The sequence below is a fragment of the Eptesicus fuscus genome, chromosome 17 (assembly GCF_027574615.1).
Source record: "Eptesicus fuscus isolate TK198812 chromosome 17, DD_ASM_mEF_20220401, whole genome shotgun sequence".
Lineage (NCBI taxonomy): Eukaryota > Metazoa > Chordata > Mammalia > Chiroptera > Vespertilionidae > Eptesicus > Eptesicus fuscus.
The window spans coordinates 40986149-41008289 of NC_072489.1; the positions used below are offsets into that span (position 1 = coordinate 40986149).

General features: G+C 40.5%; 1 protein-coding gene across 3 annotated transcripts in view; it reads left to right on the forward strand.

The window, feature by feature from the left end:
• The first annotated feature begins 7127 nt into the window (after positions 1–7127).
• The window catches only part of R3HCC1L (R3H domain and coiled-coil containing 1 like), a 64941-nt gene continuing 49927 nt past the window's right edge, over positions 7128–22141 (forward strand). The window contains exon 1 of one of the 3 annotated variants that reach the window (XM_028149170.2): positions 7128–7166. The gene's annotated coding sequence lies outside the window, so the exon portion shown is untranslated. Of the gene's footprint in view, positions 7167–7409; positions 8008–19165; positions 19306–22141 lie in introns of those variants that run through there. The other 2 variants (XM_054728982.1, XM_008144155.3) reach the window with 2 other exon arrangements.

The following is a 22141-nucleotide window of genomic DNA, read 5'->3' on the forward strand; positions in this document are numbered from 1 at the left end:
AAACAATATATATGTCCATGCCCTCTTCAAGGTAGCTTCAACTAGACTTCTCTGGCTCTTAATTTAGGCTTGGGGGCCTGGAGTCATTGCTGCTCATGAGTTCTCTCTCCTGCTTTTTCTGAATTAAATGGGAGCTGTCCATTGATACCTTGCCCTCCTATTGTCCTGAAAAGTCTTATAATTCCTCCAGTTGATGCCCAAGACCCATACAATTCTGGATAGTAGCACTTTATGAGGGAAGGGTCCAAATACCCAAAAGCTCAATAAAATTTGGATGCTTCTGTATTTATTGGCTGAAAATCACAAAAGCAAAGAAATTTCAAGTGAGGAGGGACCCATCAGGACCCACATTTCCAAGGGCTCGGTTAGTCCCTCTCTCCTGGTAACATTTTCTCCTCCATCTTCCATGCCAACCGAGTAATTATGGTATCATATTGGGAGGCTATTAAAACTCCGAGGAGATTGTGAAATGTCCCCCCGCAGGGTTTTTCTCTTATGTATGCCTTGTTCAAACTGTCTACTTTGAAGCTAGGCTGAGAATCATTGAACAGACAGGTGACATGGAATCCCTAAGAGTCTGAGAACCAGATATCCCCCGTTAATTATCCCAGGACTCCAAAGGGTCACACTATTAAAACAGGTGAGCTGGCATGAGAGGTGGTATAATTTAGTGGCTGAGAGCTCAGACTCTAGAGCCAGACTGTTTTGTTTCAAATCTCAGGTTTGTCACTTATTAGCTGCATAGCCTGGGGCCTCGGTTTCCTCCAGTGTAAAATGATGGTAATAACAGATTGTACCTTGTACTGTTGTGCAAGGATTGACTCAGATGGAACATGTAAAGGGCTTAGCACAGTTCCCGGTACACATTAAGCACTTGTTACATGTTAAATGCTATTGTTTATTAAAGGGAGAATTTTTTCCTCCTCTAGGGCATTTCTTTCTCCTTATGTCCTTGACCTCCATGGTTGGGAGTTCAAAGGCAAAACAGCTTGCACGTGGGCATTATTCCTCCCCCTCTCCATTGCTTTAAACCAACATATCACCATTTTTATCCAAGAGCTAAGGTCCCTTTAAGCAGCCATTCCTTATTTAGTCTATTTTAAAAAGAAAAGATCCTTTGGTTTCATATTCCTTTATTGTATTTTGTAAGGGACTGAGCACATATTGGATACTATGTAAATGTGAAATACTCTAACAATAGTAACCGAGACAGATGAGAAACTCAAGGAAGCAAAGTCACCATTTTGAATTTAGCGTTTTATTGATGGGCTGAGTGATTTGGGAGAGACAATGCGGCTCCAAAGCTAAAGAGCCCACAGGGATTCAGAGGGCAAAGATTTGAATTTCAGTCACAGCAGCAGGTCTGGTGTCCCCAGGCAGGCAGCTTCCTTCCCCTGGAACTCAAATTCTCCCCATGCATACTGGGCTTAATGCCACAGAACCATCTCTCAGGGATGTTAAGCCAGGGCAGCCACATGTGGTTGTGCAGACTGTGCACTGCACAAGGATGCCAGCTGCAGAAGCAAGTGGGGGCAAAATGCAGCCCAAACTTGCTCATTGATCTGAGCACCCTGGTGATGGGCCTGTCTGTCTGGAGGAAGGGGCACTTTTCCCTCATTTGCATGAAGATACCATATGGGCTAGGGGAGGCCCTGTATGAATGAAGCAAGGTGACAATGACAGAGCACAGAGCTTAGCACATTGAATGGATACCTTCACTCAACACAATTATTGAACACCTACTATGTGCCAGGCTTTATTCTAGAAGCTGCAGGTATGGAGATGAATATAAACAATTTCTGCCCTTGGGTCCTCTTTCCTTCATCAGCCCATTCTCCCCTACATTCAATCATCAGCAAGTCCTGTTGGCTCTGCAAAGTATTTGTCAAATCCACCCATTTTGTTTTAGCGCCAGTGCTTTGTGTCATTATTTCTTACCTAAACTACTGCAGTAAATGGGCTCCCACTTCTACTCTGGTCCTCCAAACAAAAGCAAGAGTGATTGAAATGTGGATCGGGTAACACCACCCCCTTGGTTGCTCTAATTTAATCTGCATTCCTCACCATGGCCTTAAGGTTGTGCACACCTGACTCCAATTACCTCGTCATCTAGATCACCTAATCCACACTCCTGCCATCTGTATTAGGGTTCCCCAGAGAAACAGAACCATCCTAGATGATTGTTTTAATACACACACACACACACACACACACACACACACACTACATATGTTTACCTAAATAAGATATATATCCTATTATATGTATACTAGTGGCCCAGTGCACGGATTTGTGCACATTGAAAGGAAATTAATTAGAAGAAATATTTTAATATCGCTATTCGCCCTTTCTCTGTTATAGAAGTGTCAACCAAATTCACAATCGACAATGACAGATGGAAACACACATGTGCGATTGGCCCCAGAAAGAGCTTTGTATATATAGAATAAACTTGCTTAATTAGACCTGCTTTCTGATTTAGCTAAACTTTTTCCAACCCAGTGAAGCACTCCAAATTCTCTTTCAGGTAATTGTCAGCAACACAGCAGTAAATATCAACATGAAGCAGATTATTATTGTAGATCACGCAGGGAGAACAAAGGGTAAAATATTTAACTGTAGCATTGTTTGACTATATTCTGTGCAGTGAGAAAACCTGAAGTCATTTTCAAGTTCCACCATTTTTTACTACTTTTCAGTTGGGTCAAGTTTCTAAACTTTCTAAATCTCTGTTTTCCAGCTAATGAAAAGAAAATAAGATTCCACCGAGTCTCCTATCTAACTACTCCAGGACTTCTGTGAGGGTCAAATGAGATGAGGCACGAGAAAATGCTTCACAGACATTTGGCTAAAGTGTAAAATGTTTGCACCTGGCTATAAAGCAAGTCGTGTTCCTGGGCTGAAGAAACTCCGAGGAGGCTAGTCGATAGGGAGAGGAAGCCAGGCATTGCTACATGATGTCATTACCCGGCGCCCACAGCCACTGTTTCTGGGCTAGGCTGGGCTGTGGGCCAGATTTTGCGCCATAGGGTCTTGGCAGTGTCAGCTGTGATTTGGTGAGCTGTTGCTCCAGGGTGGTGGTGGGGCCTGTGTCCCACTTGGGGGAAGCCAAATGTTGGTTTGTCGGTGCCAGGTCCGTGGTGCTGTTTCTATGTAAATGACCAGTGCGCATCACGACAGCTCCTGCATTGAGTGTCTGCCCCCTGGTAGTCAGTGCATGTCATAGCGACCAGTCGGATGGTCGGACACTTAGCATATTCGCCTTTTATATATACACATATCATATATATATGCTATATCCTATATATAGGATATACTATATATGTATGTATATACAAAAGGAGATTTGTTTTGTGGAATTGGCTCATGCAGGTGTGGAGGCTGAGAAGTCCCACAATCTGCTGTCTGCAAGCTGGAGGCCTAGGAAAGCCAGTGGTGTAATTCTAGTCTGAGTTTGAAGGCCTGAGAACCAGGGGAACCAATGGGATAAATCTCAGGTCAAGGATAGGTGAAGACTAACAGACAAATGTCCCAGCTCATGTACACAATCAAGGAGGGACTGAATTCTCCCTTTTCCTGATTTTTATTCTACTCGGGCCCTCAGTGGATTGAATGATGCCCACTCATATCAGAGAGGGGAGCAATCTACAGTTGACTCTTGAACAATATGGGTTTGAACTGCACTGGTCCACTTATACTTGGATTTTAAAAAAATAAACATAGAGTCAGCTCTCTTTATTCCCGGGTTTCGTTCTGCAGATTCAACCAACCACCAAGGATCTAAAACAGTATTTTTGATCCGTGGTTGGGAACCCCAGGAAGTAGGGCTGACTGTTTGCATGATTCTATGCCATTTTATATAAGGGACTTAGGCACCGATAGATTTTGGTATCCTCGGGATATTCTGCAACCAATCTCCCATAGATTCTGTGGGAGATGACTGTGAGACGACTGTGGATGAGTCAAAAGCTATACATGGATTTTCCATTGCACAGCGATTGGCTCCCCTAGCCCTTAAGTTGTTCAAGGGTCAACTACTTTACTGATTCCACTAATTCAAAAGATAATTCCATCTGCAAACATCCCCAAAGACACACCCAGAAATAATGTTTAATCTGGGCATGCCCTGGCCCAGTCAAGGTGACACCACATAAATTTAATGATCACACCATGCCAGCAAAACTGACCATTCTGTCCTTCAAACAACCTAGCTCTTTCTTTGTATAGTCTGATCCATTTGGCTGGAACACTTCCCCCCTTGGTTCTCCTCTTGACCATCTCTTTCTCATCCTTTGTTGCTCAGTGGAAAGATCACTGCCTCAGAGAGCTTCCTGGACCACCTTGTTAAAGTAGTGTCAATCACCACTCATTGCCAGGATGTTCTATCACAAAGCAGCCAGGCTGAATTTGTACGTATAGAGTTCTTTGTTTATTTTCTGTCTTATCTGCTAGATTGTAAGCTCCATAACAGTAAGAACTATGCTTGTTTGTACTCCACTGTATAACTCTTAAGCATCTTGCTAGTCTCTGGTACGTAGTAATAAATATCAATAAATATTTGCTAAATGACATTGTTGTAAGGAATTCATCCAATAGGGGATTCATCACCACAGTACAATGAAGAGATGTGTGTTATGACAAAGACAGTGGTGCCCTGGCAAACTGACACTCAAAAAAAAAAGCCCTAATTTGTCATTTGCTGATTTCCATGGTGGTATGAATACTCCCATCACAGCTGATTTCAAGCCACCAAAGGTTTAAGAACTGAATTGCAAAATTCCTGAGAGCTTAAATTGGCTTTTCAAAGTTGATACGAGCTGGCTCTGGCATATCAATGAAAGAAAGATCAGCATGGGTCCAATGAGTATCCAGGAAAGAGGCAAAAGTTCATCGTGAGGGAGCTCAGCAAAGACTTCCTGGAGGAGGTAATACTTGATCTGTGTTTTGGATGATGGGCTCACACCCTCTACCACTTAAACTGGCTAATGTAGCTCTGCTCTGAGTAGCCCACATTCAACTGTTCTTGACTCCCCTACTCAGCTCACTTTTGCTGGGCTGGGAGTTATCGCCTAACTCAGTCCAACCCTCAGGAAGTCCTTCTATATGGCAGGTGTTCTGTTGGAGAGTGGGAATTTTTGAGCATGCTTCCAGAGAGGCCGTGGACTAAGCCCCAGATAGAGTTGTCAGTGCTGACACCAGGCCTGGCCTTGAGATAGGGTCTCATGGCCCCTTCCCAGAACGTAGGCCTTCTTTCATAGAACACTGTCAGCTTTCTGAAGAACAGGTTGACCCTGTGAATAACATGGTCGTCATTGGCATGATCCTGACGTTGCTTGGGAAAAACTGTTTTGTCTTGGGTTACTTGTTCTGCAAAAACTGGATGTGGTTAATGTGCTTAAAAGCGGTCCTACACAAAGGGTTGCTGCTGCTCTCCAGGCTCCCTGCACGGAGAATAGCAGAGCAGTCACCAGGCTAGTCACTTGCCCGGCCGGCCGGCTAATAAAGGCTCCCTAAATTTTAATTTGGTCTGGGCTCCAGTGGTCATTCACTCGCGTCCGCTCCACAACATGTTCTATTGGGTTTGCTTTGAATCCAATGAGGAGAATAATATAGAGTACACTTAGTGAGGGGAGAAAGAGGAGGGTTTTCCAAACAGAGGGACAGCTTGTGGTAAAGTGAGAGAGTGAATGCAATACAGCAGTTTGGTAAATCTAGATGTATAAGGGAGGGAGTGGAAGGAGATTAGCTCCTGGCAGGCTGTGTTGATAGGCTGAGGAACATAAACCGATTCCCAGCCTGGGCAGAGAAAAGGGGAAAGAGACTGCTTACTTTTCCTGTATAATTCTTACCACAGCTGGTAATTGTGGGTTTTTGTTGTTATTGCTGTGTCTCATTTTTGGTATGGAGTCATTTGATTAATATCTGTCTCTTCCAAGAGACTGTAAACTCCACCAGGGCAGGGACTGCCTTGCTTGCTGTTCTTTTTAAGCAGCAAAAATACAACCTTGTTGAATAATTGAATCATCTGGGGAATTTTTGAAAAAAAAATTCCTCACACTAGGGTGTGCTATAATCTTTCTCTGAACCTCCCAACCACACTATGGGGGGTGGGAAATAGTAGGGCTGACTTCCACATGTTGCAAAAGCCACCCCAAAGGATTCACCCCTGTTCCCCTTCTCAAACTTAATCAAGTGGAGCCTTCGAAAGATTTTACCCAAAAGGTGACAGGAGTAAAATTTTCATGTACGGGCATGTACGGGCCTGATGGTAGTAGGGAGGACTGGATAGAGGTGCTGAGGAACTGAGACCAGTGGGGAAGACCATGAGTAATCAAGTAAGAAATAATGCAGGTCTGAGTCAAATCACTGGCATTGGGTTTGTAGAGGGAAGAGGTTCAAGAGATACTTGGCAGATAGATACTTGGTGACTATTTGGGCATAGGTGGTAGAGGAAGTGAGAGAGAGGGAGGAATCTAGGTTGAAGGTTGGAGTTTCACTTTTGAAACGTCTGTGGGACCTGGATGAGGAGGGCGTCAGTCTATGAAGTTGGGAATACAAACAACAAACTCAAGAGAGGAGGGGCAGGGGCCTCCCCTCCCCCAGAGCAAATACCAAGAACTCTGGAGAACACTAATATATGAGGTGGGTTAGAAAAAAACAATTCTTGGAGCCTGAGAGGAAGAAGGAAAACCTGACTAGTGTCAGAAAATGAGTGAAAAAGAATGTCCAACAGCGTCAATGGTGCCTAACGCTTAAGTTAGAGGACCTGAAAGTATCTCCGATGAATTGGGCAACAAGGACATTTTCTGTGGAGGCAGAGGACGAAGGAGGAAGTGGAGACAGCGAATTTAGACTACATTTTTCAAGAAACTTGGCTGTGAAGGGGAGAGATGGTATGATTGAGGGGATGTGAAGAGATTCGAGTACCTTGGTAGCTGAGGGGAAGGGGCAAGAGTTGAGCTTGAGCACCTTCCCCACCTCTTCATTTTGCTAGCCCCGCCCCCCCACGTGACCCGTGGCAGCCGACGGCCCGGGACTACAGCCCCCAGAAGGCCCTTCGGCGCTGCGGGGCGGAGTCGAGGCCTGGCGCTCGCCCCCGAGGCGCCGACGGAAGAGCCAGCGCTTCGAGGAGGAGGCGGCGGAAGCGGAGAACGACGGCGCGCCCGGTAACGAGCTGCCCCGAGTCCCTATGCCTCCCTCCCCCCGTCCCTCCTTCCCTCTGCGCCCTGAGAAAAAAATACCGGGGCTCGTGGCGTTCCCTTCTCCCCTCACACCTGGGACGGGAGTTCCTTTCTCTTTAGTTTGCGACCGGTATTTTTTCTCACGTGACACGCGGGGCGGGCCCCCGCCTGGGGCGGAGGTTACTGGGCAGCTCCCGCCCTTCGACCCCTGAGGGACTTGGGTTGCGGGGGATCCTGCCGTCCTACCGAGGCCCTTTGGCTCTGCCTGGGGCTGTGCGCCCGCTGAGGGCCCTCGCCCCAAAACTCCCTGAGGCGGGGGGCGTTCTTTTCTGGGTTTCAACAGGTCCTGAGTGGGTGCGTGGCGACTCGGGGGAACGGGGCTGTGGGCCGCGGAGGGCGTCCGGAGACGACCCGGGGCTGTGGGTGGTTTCCGGGGTGCGAGCCTTTGGAGTGAGTCCACTCCCTCCGCTGCCCGGGAGCCGTGGGCTATGGGCTGGGAGTGAGCAGTCGGTGCGGGAGGAGGCACTTCCTGGTTCTCCGGGGAGGCCCTCGGGACACCCGGTGCCCGACCATTAGTTTTTCCTTATGAGCAAAGCCACCTCTCGGAGCTGCGTGAGGGAGGAATCCCAGGACGTGGAGTCCGAGGGCCCGGGCAGGTGTCTAGGTCTCCCTCTTGCTGGGCCTGTGGTCGTCGGTAGCCCGTTTCCCGCAGCCTCGGCTCGGCTTCCCTGCGTGGAAAACGGGGACAATAGTCTCTGGCCTGCCCGCCTTCCAGTGTGAGAAAGCCCGTTTCCCGTAGGACCGTAGCCTTCCGTCGTAAGTCCAGGTCAGTTGCATTTTAAAGTCCCATTCGTGTTTTCCCCCTAAACTTGAACATGGTCATGCCGTTGATGAAGATGGAATGAGTTAACAAACAGGTGGCTCGTGCCTTTGGAAATGAAGATGAGCCGTACAGAGATGTGCTGACGCCGTGTTCCTGGGGAAGAGGTGGTTTCAGGGCCCTGTCTGTCACCTGTGGAGTCAGTTTCCAACTTCGTCCGGATTTTAAGGTCCATCAGAATTTGGACACTTCCGTCCCCCCGCAACACAGACACACCTGTCTATCCCCCTTGTTCTGTTGTAACCTTATTTCAGGTACAGGTATCTCAGATACGGTGCTAAACGAATGCCGGTCTTCAGCAGGCCTTGTGTCTTTCTAACCCCCCTTTCAGAGACTACCAGTGCTAAACCCGCCCTGATTCTTACACAAGCCCCATAACCTTGTGTGCATACGAGCTCAAATGAGAGGGTGATGTTCACCTATCCTAGGTACACGTGCCAGGCGTCTGTTTTTCCTCAGAGTTACAGTTCAGAATATAAACAGCCAGTATTCTAATTTGTTTCTTTTTCTGGCAGTTAAGCTCTGAGACTCTAAGCAGGTGGCTTTGGGTCTCAGTTTTCTTCCCCTTTTAGAGAATGGGGATTTTATAATAAAATTTTTATGGGCTTGGAGGAGTAGTAGTTAGGCAACCTTGACTTGTATTTATTCTGAAATAATTGGTTGAAAACGATTTGAACGTGGTTCAGAAAAACAAAGAGGTTGGCAGTGCAGGGAATTAGTTGAATGTACAAAGTCGAACCAATTTGAGTTCAAGTCCTGGTGTTGTGACTTGTATTTATGAACTTTGGCAAATTGACCTCGAAGATTGTTTACCAGTCTCTAAAATGGAGATACTAGTAATGGCATTTACCTCGAAAGGTGTCTATAAAGATTAAATGAGATATGAATATAAAGAGCTTAGTAGTGCCTGGAGTAAGTGCTCATTCTTTTGCTATTGTAACTGATGACAATGATGATGATAAAACATAACTTTAGTATTTTCTTGAGATTCCTTTTTTTTATTTGTAAAGTGAGGATAGCTATCCTTAACCCATAAACTTAAAATACTGTAACCAAGTTCTCAGATTGCAGGTATGTTTTTTTTAAGCAGTTGCATTTTATGTAAAGACTAGAGGCCTGGTGCACAAAAATTTGTGCACTGGTGTGTGTCGGGGTGTCCCTCAGCCTGGCCTGCCCCCTCTCATAGTCTGGGAGCCCTCAGGGCATGTCCTATTGTCTTGGTTTTGTGTTTTGTTTTGTTTTTATCCATTCAGGAGTGACTTCATTTTTTGAAGGCGGAAATTCTTGGTGATTGATGCTGATGGTGGCATTGGTTTGTGTGTATTTGCAAGGAGTGAAAGTTTAGAGATACTAGGAGAAAAACCTAATAGGGAAAACTGACTTGTTGGTCAAAGCAGAGTCTTCTGGTTAAGAAATGAAATGTTTATTTTAAATTCTTTTTTCAACCTGTTGACTGCAAGATGTTAGTAGACTCAGATGTTTAGGAAATGTTTTCTTACTCTCTTTTTTGATGTGATATTCCCTGTCTCTGCTTTGTCAGTTTCATTCTTATTAATGAATCAGCAAGATATTTTTTCACTCCAGATTTGTATATAAAAATGCAGGTGATCACTTTCATTAAAATCTACTTTGTGTGCTGTAATGTGTTTTTTCTTTTGTGTTTTAAATATTTTTTTGACTCTTCTTTTACTTAAAAGAAGTTTTTGGAAGGTAGACACATTCTCAGCTAAAGCATCTAAGTGTACATAGTGAAGCTCAGTTAGTGATGAGTGTGCTGAATAGTTCTGAATAAGAACATTTTGTGGATTGTCCTATGTCCCTAAGGCATGCTCTGGAGAGACAGTATGGTATTGTGGAAATAACATAAGCTTTGGAGTCAGACTGATCAAGGTTTGAAGCTAGGCTCTGTTGTTTACTATTTTGTGACTTTGGTTCCTATAATCATTCTGAGTTCATTTTCTCATGATCTGTAAAATGGATAATAATACCAACCTGCATGACTGAAAAATTTAGACATTGTTTGAACTCTACATCTAGCCAGGCTTAGATAGATGGTGGTGTTACTATTTTCAGTTTTTATTGTATTTTTCGGATAGTTACGAATTTTGGTGATACATCTATATTCATTCCCTCAGTGCTTTACTTGATCAGTGTATTTTTCTTCCCTCAGCCAAGGTTAAGGTTGTTGATCGTGACCAAGGAACCCTGAAACACAGCAAAGCTAATTGGCCAACATGTTTGAAACTGTGACCCTGTCCTCATTAGATCCTATTAACTAACCATTCACAAAATATCTCACCAGAATGAATAAGACTGCTATATTTGTTAATTCGGCATTCATGTGCTCATTAGACATGAAGTAAATGAGTGAATACTGAAAGTAAAAGTATATATTTTTAATTACAAAACTGTAGAAATATAGGACTAGCCCTCACATTATGTATAAAACTGGTGACTTGCAGGGTGACATTGAAAACCACTAGCCTGAACTATAATTTAGACATTACTGTTAGCTGTTGAAATGTATTTGTTGCAGACTTCCCACTCCATTGGTATGATTATCCGTTTTACAGATCATGAGAAAATGAACTCAGAATGATTATAGGAAAAGTGAGAAGAAATGGAACTAGACTATTCATGTCTTGAAAGAGAACCCTGCTCCTATGCCATCAACCACAAAATGTGCTCTTAGTGGGGAAAACAGAGTTCTCCACTGATGTGCCCGGCAGGATGAATGAAGCCTGGGTAATTCCAAAGAGCTTATTGAATTACAGAGAAATTCCAGTTGTCAGAGCTTTAGATAGAAGAGAAGTTATAGGGTGTTGCTCAGCAGCAGTAAGACTGAATTTGGAGAGGATTTTCTCTTCAATAAAACATGGGCCAGTTGCTCCCAGTTCATGGTGTGCATTTTTCACTGTCTTTTGCTAGCCTTCTGTATAGTTTTCCATTCTTCAAATTCACTCTTCAGTTTTATAAATATTTGTTGTCCTTCCTGTATCTTTTTTTTTTTTTTAACGTCAAACAGTTGGTTTCTGACGAGTGCTAAAAATATGGAAGAAGAGATGCACTGTTGGAAACAGAAGGTTCTGGTATCTAGTAAGGTTCCCAAGTAACAGGTTAACCTGTGAATATGATGGTATGGTTTTCTGGAATAGTCAAATGGCTGATAGTTCATAACCATTTTACTTGGTGTAGAGGCAAAAATATGGGCAAAAGATTTGTTGCACTCCTTAATATGTAATTTGCCTCTTAGAAAAGAATATATGTAATGTTAATAATTGGCTTGCAGTTGGGCTGTTTCAAGTTATTTCCCACGATAAAAGTGTATGTCTTGAGTTGAGAATTTTTGGGGGGCAGAATCCAGAGATAATATTCTCATTAACAACATCTAACAGCTATCATTTATGCAGATTACGTGCCAAGTACCATGCTTAACACCTCTTTTTTCCTGTTAAATTTATGTTGACGTTATTGCAAACTACAAAATGTGCAAAAAATTTACCCAAGTACTTCAGATGTTAACACTTTCTGTCTCTGTCGTGTGTGTGTGTGTGTGTGTGTGTGTGTGTGTGTGTGTGTGTCTTGAACTGTCTGAGGCTAAGGTACAGACCTATTCTATTCCCTTGTATACCTAAATATTTGAGAGTGCATTTTCTAAAAACAAGGACATTTTATGTAACCACAGTGCAGTTGTCAAAACCACAAAATTAACACTGATTTAATATTACCGTGTAATCTATAGACTTGTTCAAATTTCACCCATTGTTCCAATAATGTATTTTTATAGCAAAAGAAAATTTTAGATCATGAAGTGCAATCAGTTGTCATAGCTCTTTAGTTTCCTTTAATCTCTAACATTTCTTCAGTCTTGCTTTGTTCTTTTCATGGCATTGACATTGTTGAAGACCACAGACCAGTTATTTTGTAGAATGCCTCTAATTTGGGTTTATCTGATATTTTCTCATGATTGGATTCAGGTTATCCATTTCTGGCAGGAGTAGCACAGAAGTAATGTTATGACTTCATTAAAGTAATGTCTGCTAGGTTTTCTAGTGTGAAGTTCTGTTTTTTCTTTCATAGTTTTTTTGTGATAAAATATATGTAACATAAAATATACCTTTTAGTCATTTTTAGTGGAATTAACTACATTCACATTTTGTAATTTTGAAGTATCTTTGACAAAATACTTGAGACTATAAATATATTCTGTTACTTCTTGAACTTTTACTCACTAATTTTAATATCTACTAGTGATTTGTGTCTGAATCATTTTCATGATGGTTTCTAAATGATGATTTTTTAATTCCATCGTTTTCCTATGCTTGTTTATAATACTACTTTATTTCATTATTTTGATGCTGTCCCTGATTTGGCCAGTGGAAACCCCTAAGTTGATCTGTTGTCTCCTTTCGGATTGCTCTTGTTATTTTACTTTCTACCACAACAAGATGTTCTAGGCCCATCTCAGACTTTCCCAGCCCAAGCCTTAGAATGAGTTATTTTTTCAAGGATCTCTGGTTGCTTTGACTAGAGAATGGCATTATAAGCCAGGACCTGAATTCTAGATGTCCTCATTGCTGCTGTGTGTCATTACTTGTAGGCCCTCTTAGCAGGCATCAGGGAAATATATACATATGATATATGAATATGTGTGTTTGTGTCTACACCACTGATGCTAATCCAACACTACAGAATTTATTCTAGACTTCATTTATTCTAGACTTTATAACTCCTCCTCTTAACAGAAACCTAGCCCCATTCATGTTTTTACTTATTGGCTCAATTCTAGAATGTCAGAAAATAGGTTAAGAATTGCTAGCTCATGCCACTATTTAAAAGACACCTAGTAGCCTGCCTGGCGTGGCTCAGTGTTTGAGCATCAACCTGTGAACCAGGAGCTCACGTTTCGATTCCCGGTCAGGGCACATGCCCAGGCTGTGGGTCAGGTCCCTGGTGTGGGGCATGCAGAAGGCAGTTGATCAATGACTCTCTTCATTGATGTTCCATCTCTCTCTCCTTCTCCCTTCCTCTCTGAAGTAAATAAAGGTATGAAAGACACCTAGTAAGTAGAATTCAATATTTGTTGATAGTTTTTTCCTTTAGCATAAATCTAAAGCATAATCATTTGGTCTACTACCACTGCCCAATAGGGTAGCCACTAACCACATAAATTGAAATGTGTGGTAGTGTAAAATATATACTGGATTTTGAAAACTTAGTATGAAATAAGGAATTAATATTTTAACAATATCTTTATATTGTTTATATATTGACATGTTTAAGCTATATCAGATAAAATAAAATATATTAATAAAGTTTTACCTATTTTTACTTTAATGCGGCCACTAGAAAATATTAAATTATTTATGTGGCTCCTATTATGTTACTTTTGGACATTATTGATATAAAAACCATGTTCAAAAGTTACTTGGATTAATTTTCTCTCCCCAATATTATTTCTTCCCTTGCATGGTTATCTTAGTCATTTGAAATACAATTCAGTTCTATTTGCATTTTAAGTTTTTCTCTTCATCCTAATTGATCTTATTTATTTTTGAGTATGTGAAACATTAATATTCTTCCAAAAGTAAGAATTGTATTAAAAATATATACTTAGAGCAGTGTCACCCATTTTTTTTAAAGATGTTTTTTATTTATTATTTTTTTAAAATATATTTTTATTGATTTTTTACAGAGAGGAAGGGAGAGGGATAGAGAGCTAGAAACATCGATGAGAGAGAAACATCGACCAGCTGCCTCCTGCACACCCCCCACCGGGGATGTGCCCGCAACCAATGTACATGCCCTTGACCAGAATCGAACCCAGGACCCTTCAGTCCGCAGGCTGACGCTCTATCCACTGAGCCAAACCGGTTTCGGCTCACCCATTTTTTTAATCCTTTCTTTTCTACCCTGTTTCTGCCTACCTTCTATATAGGTAACCAATATCATCATTCTCTGAATTATCCTTCCTATGTGTTTTCCTCTCATGAATGAGGAGATACAGGTATATTTTTTAATTTTCTCTTCTTTTTTACACAAAAGGAACCATATTACTAGTATAGATAGATACTCTTTTGTACTTTGCATTTTTCACCTAACGTATTTTGAAATCCATTCAACATCAATTTATAGAGTTCGCTCTCCTCCCTTCTTTTCTCCCTTGTCTTTTTCTTCCTCCTACAGTTGCATAGTACTCTATTGTGAGGATGTAAACCATTCTCTTATGCTTTTTCCAATATTTTGCATTTATACACAGTGCTGCAGTGACTAACCTTGTCCATATATATCTTTTCATATGTTGGAAGTGTATGTTTGGGTAAATTCCTAAAATGGGATGATTGGGTCAAAAGTTTAAAAGCATATATAGTTTTAAAATATTGCCAGATCTCTTGCTGTGGGGGCTGTACAAATTTGAATTCCCATCAGTAATGTATGAGAGTGTTAGTTTCCCCACAACATTACCATCAATCAGAATGTGTTATTTTATACCTTTTAATTTTTATTAACCTTATAGGTAAGAAATGGTATCTCCATATAGTTTTAATATTCACTTCTCTTATTAGTGAGTTTGAATGTCTTTCCATATGCATAAAGGTCATCTTAATATTTCTTTTCGTGTGAATTGTCTTGTGTCTTTTGGTTAATCCTCACCCGAGGATATTTTTTCCATTGACCTTTGAGGGTTGGGGAGACATTGATATGAGAAAGACACATCAATTACCAATTGGTTGCCTCCCTTGGGGGCCTGGGATCAAACCTACAACCCAGGTATGTGCCCTGGACTGGGAATGGAACTCGAGACCCTTTGGTGTGCGGGCCAATGCTCTAGCCACTGAGACGCACTGGCCAGGGCTCTTATATCTTTCTATTCACTTTTCTATCAGGTGTTTTTTTTCCCCTCCCTCAATTTTTAAGAATTAAAAAAATACATTAGGGAAATTAGCTCTTTATAAATGATATATGTTACAGTTTGCCAGTTGTCTTTTGTTTGCTTAGGGTGTATGTGTGTATTTGTTTAGACTTTTATGTACTCCAATTTTTCATTGCATCAGAATTTTGGATAATATTTAGAAAACCTTCTCCTTTACCCAGGGTAAAAAGGAATTTACACATTTTCTTCTAGGTACTTGTATGATTTTAGTTATGTTTGGATCTCCAATTCATTTGGAGTTTTTTTTTAATGAATATTGTGTGAACTTATAATGTTTTACAAATGTTAATTTGTTGTCCCAGCATATTTTCTTTAAAAAGTACAATTTTGCCCTTGTGTTTTGAGATGCCACCTTTATCATATGTTAAGTTTCCATTGAATTTATTTCTGGACTTTCTATTCTTTTGCACCAGTCTGTATTCCTGCACCATTATCACAGTTTTAGTTATAGTATATCAAGGGCCAGCTTCTAAAATTTCTATTGTGTTATTGGCTATTCTTACATGTTTGTTTTTTCTGTTGAACTTTAGTAGCAGCTGTGGCCATAAAAAAGCTTGCATGTATTAGGATTGTTATTGGGATTATATTAAATTCATAAATTAATGAAGAGAGAACTGACATCTGGATGATGTTGAGTTGTGTTGAGTTTTCTAAGAACAAGGAATATCTTTCTATTTCAAATCTATATTTGTGTCACAGGAATGTTTTAAAGTTTTCTTTTTATTGGTTTTGTACACTTCCCGTTAAATTTGCCATTTAAAAAACTTATTAACATGTTTTATAGATCTTTATGTCAATATTTGTAGAGCTACTTTATTCTTTTTAATGTTTGTATTGTTTTCCATGATATAGATGTACCATAATTTATTTACTCTGGCCCATATAGATGGACATTAAAGTTGTGTATAATTTTTCATGTAATTTTTCAGTCTATATTTACCAAAACAGGATCTTACCACTTTTTTAAAAAACCTTTGCCAGTTTGAAGGACAATAAAGAACATATTTATTATTTCTTTGCTAACTGATGATGCTTATTTTTTATCCATCTATTCAAACTTCCATTCAGCATATTCTTACTGAGCATCCACTATGTGCCATCCTATAAAAACTATAGTAATCCCTGGAAGTTGAATGTCTTTTTGTGTTTTTGATCATTTGTATTATTTTGTTTTGTACACTTCTTTTTTTTTTAATGTCAGTTAATTGGTGTTTCTGCCCCCTCAGACCAGTTCTCAGAAGACTGAGAATGAAAGATAACATTTCTTTATTCTGCTTTGTTGATGAGTTTCTAAAAAGTACTTTGTGTGTGTATTTATTTTTCTTGCACAATCTGTGGTAAATCTCTGGGTTAAACTCTTAGTATTCATGAAATGAGATAATGTAAGTTAAGTGCACAGACAAGTGTCAAAGAAATGATTACACATTTTAATAAAAATGACTTTTATTATTATTATTTTCCAGGTGAGGCTGCTGCGTCTATCAGAAAGGAATTTTTGTACCATTTTTCTTCAGACAGAGTCAGTCTGTTTGTTGTAGAGCAGGGGTGGGGAACATCTAGCCCATGGGCCGGATAAGGCCCTTGAAATATTTGGTTTGGCCCTGCCAAGGCAACCGCAGGCAGGACTCGAAATTCAATAGATCTAGGAGCTTTTTTCATAGCAACATACATTTGTATTAAGTGAATCATAATAATGAAAAAATTTTTTATTATTCTCACCCGAGGATATTTTTTTTCCCATTGATTTTTTTGTTTTGTTTTGTTAGAGTGGAAGTGGGGGAATAGAGAGAGAGAGAGAGAAACATTGTTGTGAGAGAGACACATTGATATGTTGCCGCCTGTATACACCCCCAGCTGGGGCCAGGATCGGGCCTGCAACCCAGGTAGTGTCCTTAACTGGGAATCGAACCTGGACCCTTCAGTCCTTGGGCCAGTGCTCTAACCAGTGAGCAGATAGGCCAGGGCAATAATGTAAATTTTGAGGGACAAGCAAGGAATGAAGGAACATCCATTACGGGATAGACAAGACACAGAGGAGTACATGAAAGCTTCTTGTCTGCTGACCTAAGCCTGTCTGCCTGTATTGTGGTGACTCAGAGGACAGTCAGTGCCAGGCAGGCTGGGAGTGTACACATTGGGACAGTGTTAACACGAAACTATGGCGTTCAGTCATGATGAGATGAGATGATTCCTCACAATGTTGAGGATCTTACCTCTGATGATTGAAGACGATGTTGTCGACTTGCTTGTTGACACAGACAATAACTCCAATCCAACCTTTATCCACAATCAACAATCCTCCCCAAAACAATCTCATTCATATGAAGATTAATGAAATTACAGCAGCACACAGAAAAGACCTCAGGTGTTGATGATACGATGATACGAACATTGCATATGTTCCAAATCCAAAATGCAGGATTAGAACAGCAGTTAAAGCAAAATAATAGTGTCTGTGGCAGCACACATACTGGATAGTTATTAAAACTTAAGTGGTGTGACATCCTACAAATGGCGACTACAAAGAAGAGAAAAGTTGATGCAGAGCGTCGATCTTTCCAAGAACAATGGACAAATGATTATTTTTTTGTTGAAGTCAAAGGCAAACCTGTGTGCCTAGTTTGTGGCGATATGTTAGCAGTAATGGAAAAAGCCAGTCTGGAGCGTCATTACAGCTCAAAACATGCTAAACTCAGTGAATTGGGAGGCCAAATGCGTCTGGATAAAATCAATGCTCTTCAGCGGAGTTTGGAATTACAACAAGCTGCTTTCACTCAGCCTGGTTGTGACAGAGACAATGTTATTCAGACGAGTTATGTAGTGAGCGAGCTAATAGCAAAGAAGCTGAGGCCTCATGTAGAGGGAGAGTTTGTGAAAGAGTGCATGGTGGCTGCTGCAGAGTTGTTAGCACCAGACAAGGTAAAATTGTTTCAAAGTGTTAGTTTGTCTCGGAGAACTGTCTCAGATCGGATTACTGATTTAGCACAAGATATTGAAACGACATTGAAGAATTCTGCAGGAGATTTCCAATTTTTCTCTCTGGCTTGTGACGAGACAATGGACATAACAAATACTGCCCAACTGGCTATTTTTGTTCGTGGGATAACTGCAGAGTTTGACACGCGAGAGGAACTGCTGTCACTGGAAGCCATGCATGGCACTACAAGAGGAGAGGATTTGTTTGAGAGACTTGTTTTATCAATGAAAAAATTTGAGCTAACATTTGAAAAGTTAAGTGGTCTTATTACAGATGGAGCTCCAGCAATGGTTGACTCGCAAAAAGGGTTAATTTCATTGGTCCAGAAAGAACTGAATCGTCTTAGTCTTGATCCAAGTAATTTAATTATATGCCACTGCATCATACACCAAGAAAGTCTCTGTGCACAGTCATTGCGGCTTAACAGTGTAATGTCAACAGTAGTGTCATGCATAAATTTTGTCAAAAGCAGAGGGTTTAACAGCCGCCAGTTTAAGGAGTTATTGAATGATCTTCACTCTGAGTACGGTGATCTTGTTTATAACTGTGAAGTGCGGTGGCTGAGTCACAGGAACATGCTCATGAGGTTTTATGAACTGCGGGATGAAGTCAGGCAGTTCATGGAGATGAAGGGAAAACCTGTCAGGGAACTCATTGACAGCAAGTGGCTGTGTGATCTAGCATTCATGGTGGATATTACCAACTACCTCTCAGAGTTGAACGTCAAGTTACAGGGCCCCAACCAGCTTCTCAGCACTCTGCTTTCAAAGGTGATATCATTTGAAGCTAAATTAAGGCTGTGGAAAGTGCAACTGGAAAGGAATAACACAATGCATTTCCCCACTCTGGAAGGACAAAAGCCTTCTACAACACTTGAATATGCTAATGAATGTGCAAAACTAATTGAGGCATTTAATGAAAGATTCAAGGACGTGAAAAGTAAACAAATGGAATTGAACATCTTTGCTACACCATTCAATGTAGAACCAGCTGATGTGCCTGATAACTTACAACATGAAATCATTCAGCTGCAAAGCAATGATGGGCTGAAAGCTAGGTACAACAATGTCCCACTGCTTGAGTTTTATAAACGTTACGTAAGTAACAATGAATTTCCCACTTTGAGGAGACATGCATTGAAATATGCATCTGTGTTTGGAACAACTTACTGCTGCGAGCAGTTCTTTTCAAAACTTACCATAACAAAGAGTCGATTGCGCTCCAGACTGATCTACACAAACCTGGAAAAGCAGTTGCGAGTAGCAACTTCATCAATACCAGCTAACATCACACGCCTCACCCAAGAGAAGCAGTTTCAGCCATCACATTAGGGGTGAGTTAATGAAATGTTTGACCAAATGTAGCAGGCTAATTTTTAGGTTGATAATTGTGTATGGCCGCGAATGATGTTATAAATATCTAAATGGCCCTTGGCAGAAAAAAGGTTCCCCACCCCTGTTATAGAGTTTCATTACTCAAAAAATAAATGTCACTTATTTGGTAAGTCAATTAAGTATACTTATGCATATATTTTTAGAAAAAATGTTACTGATTTTTAGAGAGAGGGGAAGAGAGAGAGAAGCATCAATATGAGAGTGAAACATAGATAGGCTGCCTCCTGCATGCCCCCTACCAGAGATCAAGCCTGCAATGACCAGGAATTGAACCAGCAACCTTTCCGTGCTCAGGACAACGCCCAACCGAGTTACACCAGCCAGGGCTTATGCATATTTTATAGAAAGACTGTTCATTTACTCTAAATATTAGTTTGATTATAATTTTGTTTCTTCATTGTCATTTTATGTTGTAACTCATGTAAAACAAGTTTGAAGGTGGCAATTTGCTAAAAGACAGGCTCTTTAGAAGATTTTCTTGCTTCTATTCTCTGTCTTTCTTAATTTTGGTGTTTGTTGTAAAGAGAACAGTGATTGTTTAAATACTGGAATTAGTTCGGAAAGTGGGATTACTAGCTTTGCTTTCTTCACTCTCCACTGGAAAAATGGAAAATTAATATCTATTCTTTTAAGCTCTAGCTTTCCTAAAGTTCATAAAGGGATCAGCAAAGGTGCAGTGTTATTGTAAGGGTTAAAGCAGGGGTGGGGAACCTGTTTTCTGCCAAGGGCCTTTGGATATTTATAACATCATTCTCGGGCCATACAAAACTATCAACTTAAAAATTAGCCTGCTGTATTTGGTCAAACATTTAATTAACTCAACTCTAATGCCTTGGCAGGGCCAGATAAAATGATTTCACAGGCCTTATACAGTGGACATTCCCCACCCCTGGGTTAAAGAATAGATAATCAATTAAGTTTTTAGTAAAGTGTAATGAAGCCCTGGCCGAGTAGCTCAGTTGATTGTAGTGTTATCCCAATGTGCTGGGGTTGCAGGTTTGATTTCTGTTGGGGTGCGTGCAGGAATCAACTGATGGATGGGTGGAACCACAAATCGATTTTTCTCTTTCTCCCCCTCCCCAAAAATCAATAAATAAAAATTAAAAAACAAAAAAACAGAATGAATCTCTCCAAGAACTTGGAAATGAAAAATAGATATCTAGTGAAAGTGATTGCAGTTTTTGAATATTACTCTGTAGGTGTTATTTTCAATTAAAAATTTTTTTAAAGAAAATTTAGTCAACTGGTAGGACCTGTTACTTTGTGAGATGTTTTTCTAACCTACATCCTCTGATGATCTTTTCAGTCTATTTCAGCTTCTGACTCTCACGTGTAGACAGTAGCAACTGGGAAGCTGATGTGTAGGGTGAAGGCTTTAGTGGTAATAAGAGGGTCAGTCACAGCATCTTTCAGAAGATGATTGTCTTGTGTGCTGCTGAAGCACGTGGCAAAAAGAAAAAAAAAGGATAGAAACTATAATGAAATGATGTTGGTGATTTGCAGAATTTTATTTTAAATAGGTTTTGCACAGCAATTGAGAAATAAATGTTGATGCTGAGAGCTGACCTTAAAGTCTTCTCAGAATCTAAGAATGAGGAGCCATAGGTATAAAGGGAAAGAAAATTCTCCTTTGTAGGGTTTTGGTAGTCTCTGCTTTGGTTAGTATCAGAAAGCTGACTTCAGATATTCTTAGATGGTTTGTATGGCTCATATGAGTAGAGGCATGGGATTTCATTGTGCATGACTCTGAAATATCCCAGATCTCAGAGTAAAACAAAGTGAGTTTTAATCTTGGTTATTTAAAATCTCCTTGTACCTGTCTTATTAGGAGCTTTATTTTTTTAAGAGGAAACTAATTTGCAACTGGCTATAAAGAGTGACATTGTGTTCAGGGAAATGAGGTACTAACACACTGCACTGTCCCACAAGAGTGCTTCTGAAGTCCCCAAACACAGTGCTGACAATCAGTGACAGCCTGTGAATTGTTGGGTAGCAGTTGGGGGAAGATAGACAGCAGAGTGAGGTGGTTGTGTGTAAGTTATAGAGTAGATGGAGAGGGGAAGAAATGAGAGAAGAGCAAAGCAGCTCAGTCAGGTTCTGTAGACAATTTGAATGGAACCTATTCTTGTTAGCTCTGATAATAGGATGAAATCAACAGCTAGAGTGTGTGTATGGGTTTTGGTAGGGAGGAAATAGTGTGTTTCACTTTTCCTTTCAAGGTGTTATTTGTTTCATTCTGTCATCAAACTGTAAGATTAGGTGTTCTTTTGATGAGATAGATTGGATGAGTTTAAAAATTTTGAAGACACTAGAAATACCACTTCATGCCAGGAAATGAGACTATAAAAATCAGAGTACTAGGGATAGGGCTTATCTTTTCAAGGCATTATTGCAATGGTAGTAAGGCCAATTATCATATCTAGAGCTAAAATGACTGGGCCTTTATCCCAGACAAATGTATATCCTATCATTTATTTATGTATTTATTTAACATATATGTGTGTATGTACACATACCATCAACTTATTGTTTCAGAGACAGTTAACCAACTATAGCTGTCTTCATGAGACATCAAGGCAAGAGTTTCTGGATATTATTTGTATTGCAGAGTAAAAATAGATCCTTTTGATCTATTTCTGTTTTTGAGTTAAATATGTTACTGCTTGGCCATTGATACCATTGGATTAAGTAAGCATAAGAGAGATGTCAGTGTGAAGATTATTTGTTATCTTATCATCTTTACACCAATGATCCATATTAAAAAAGATGCCAGGG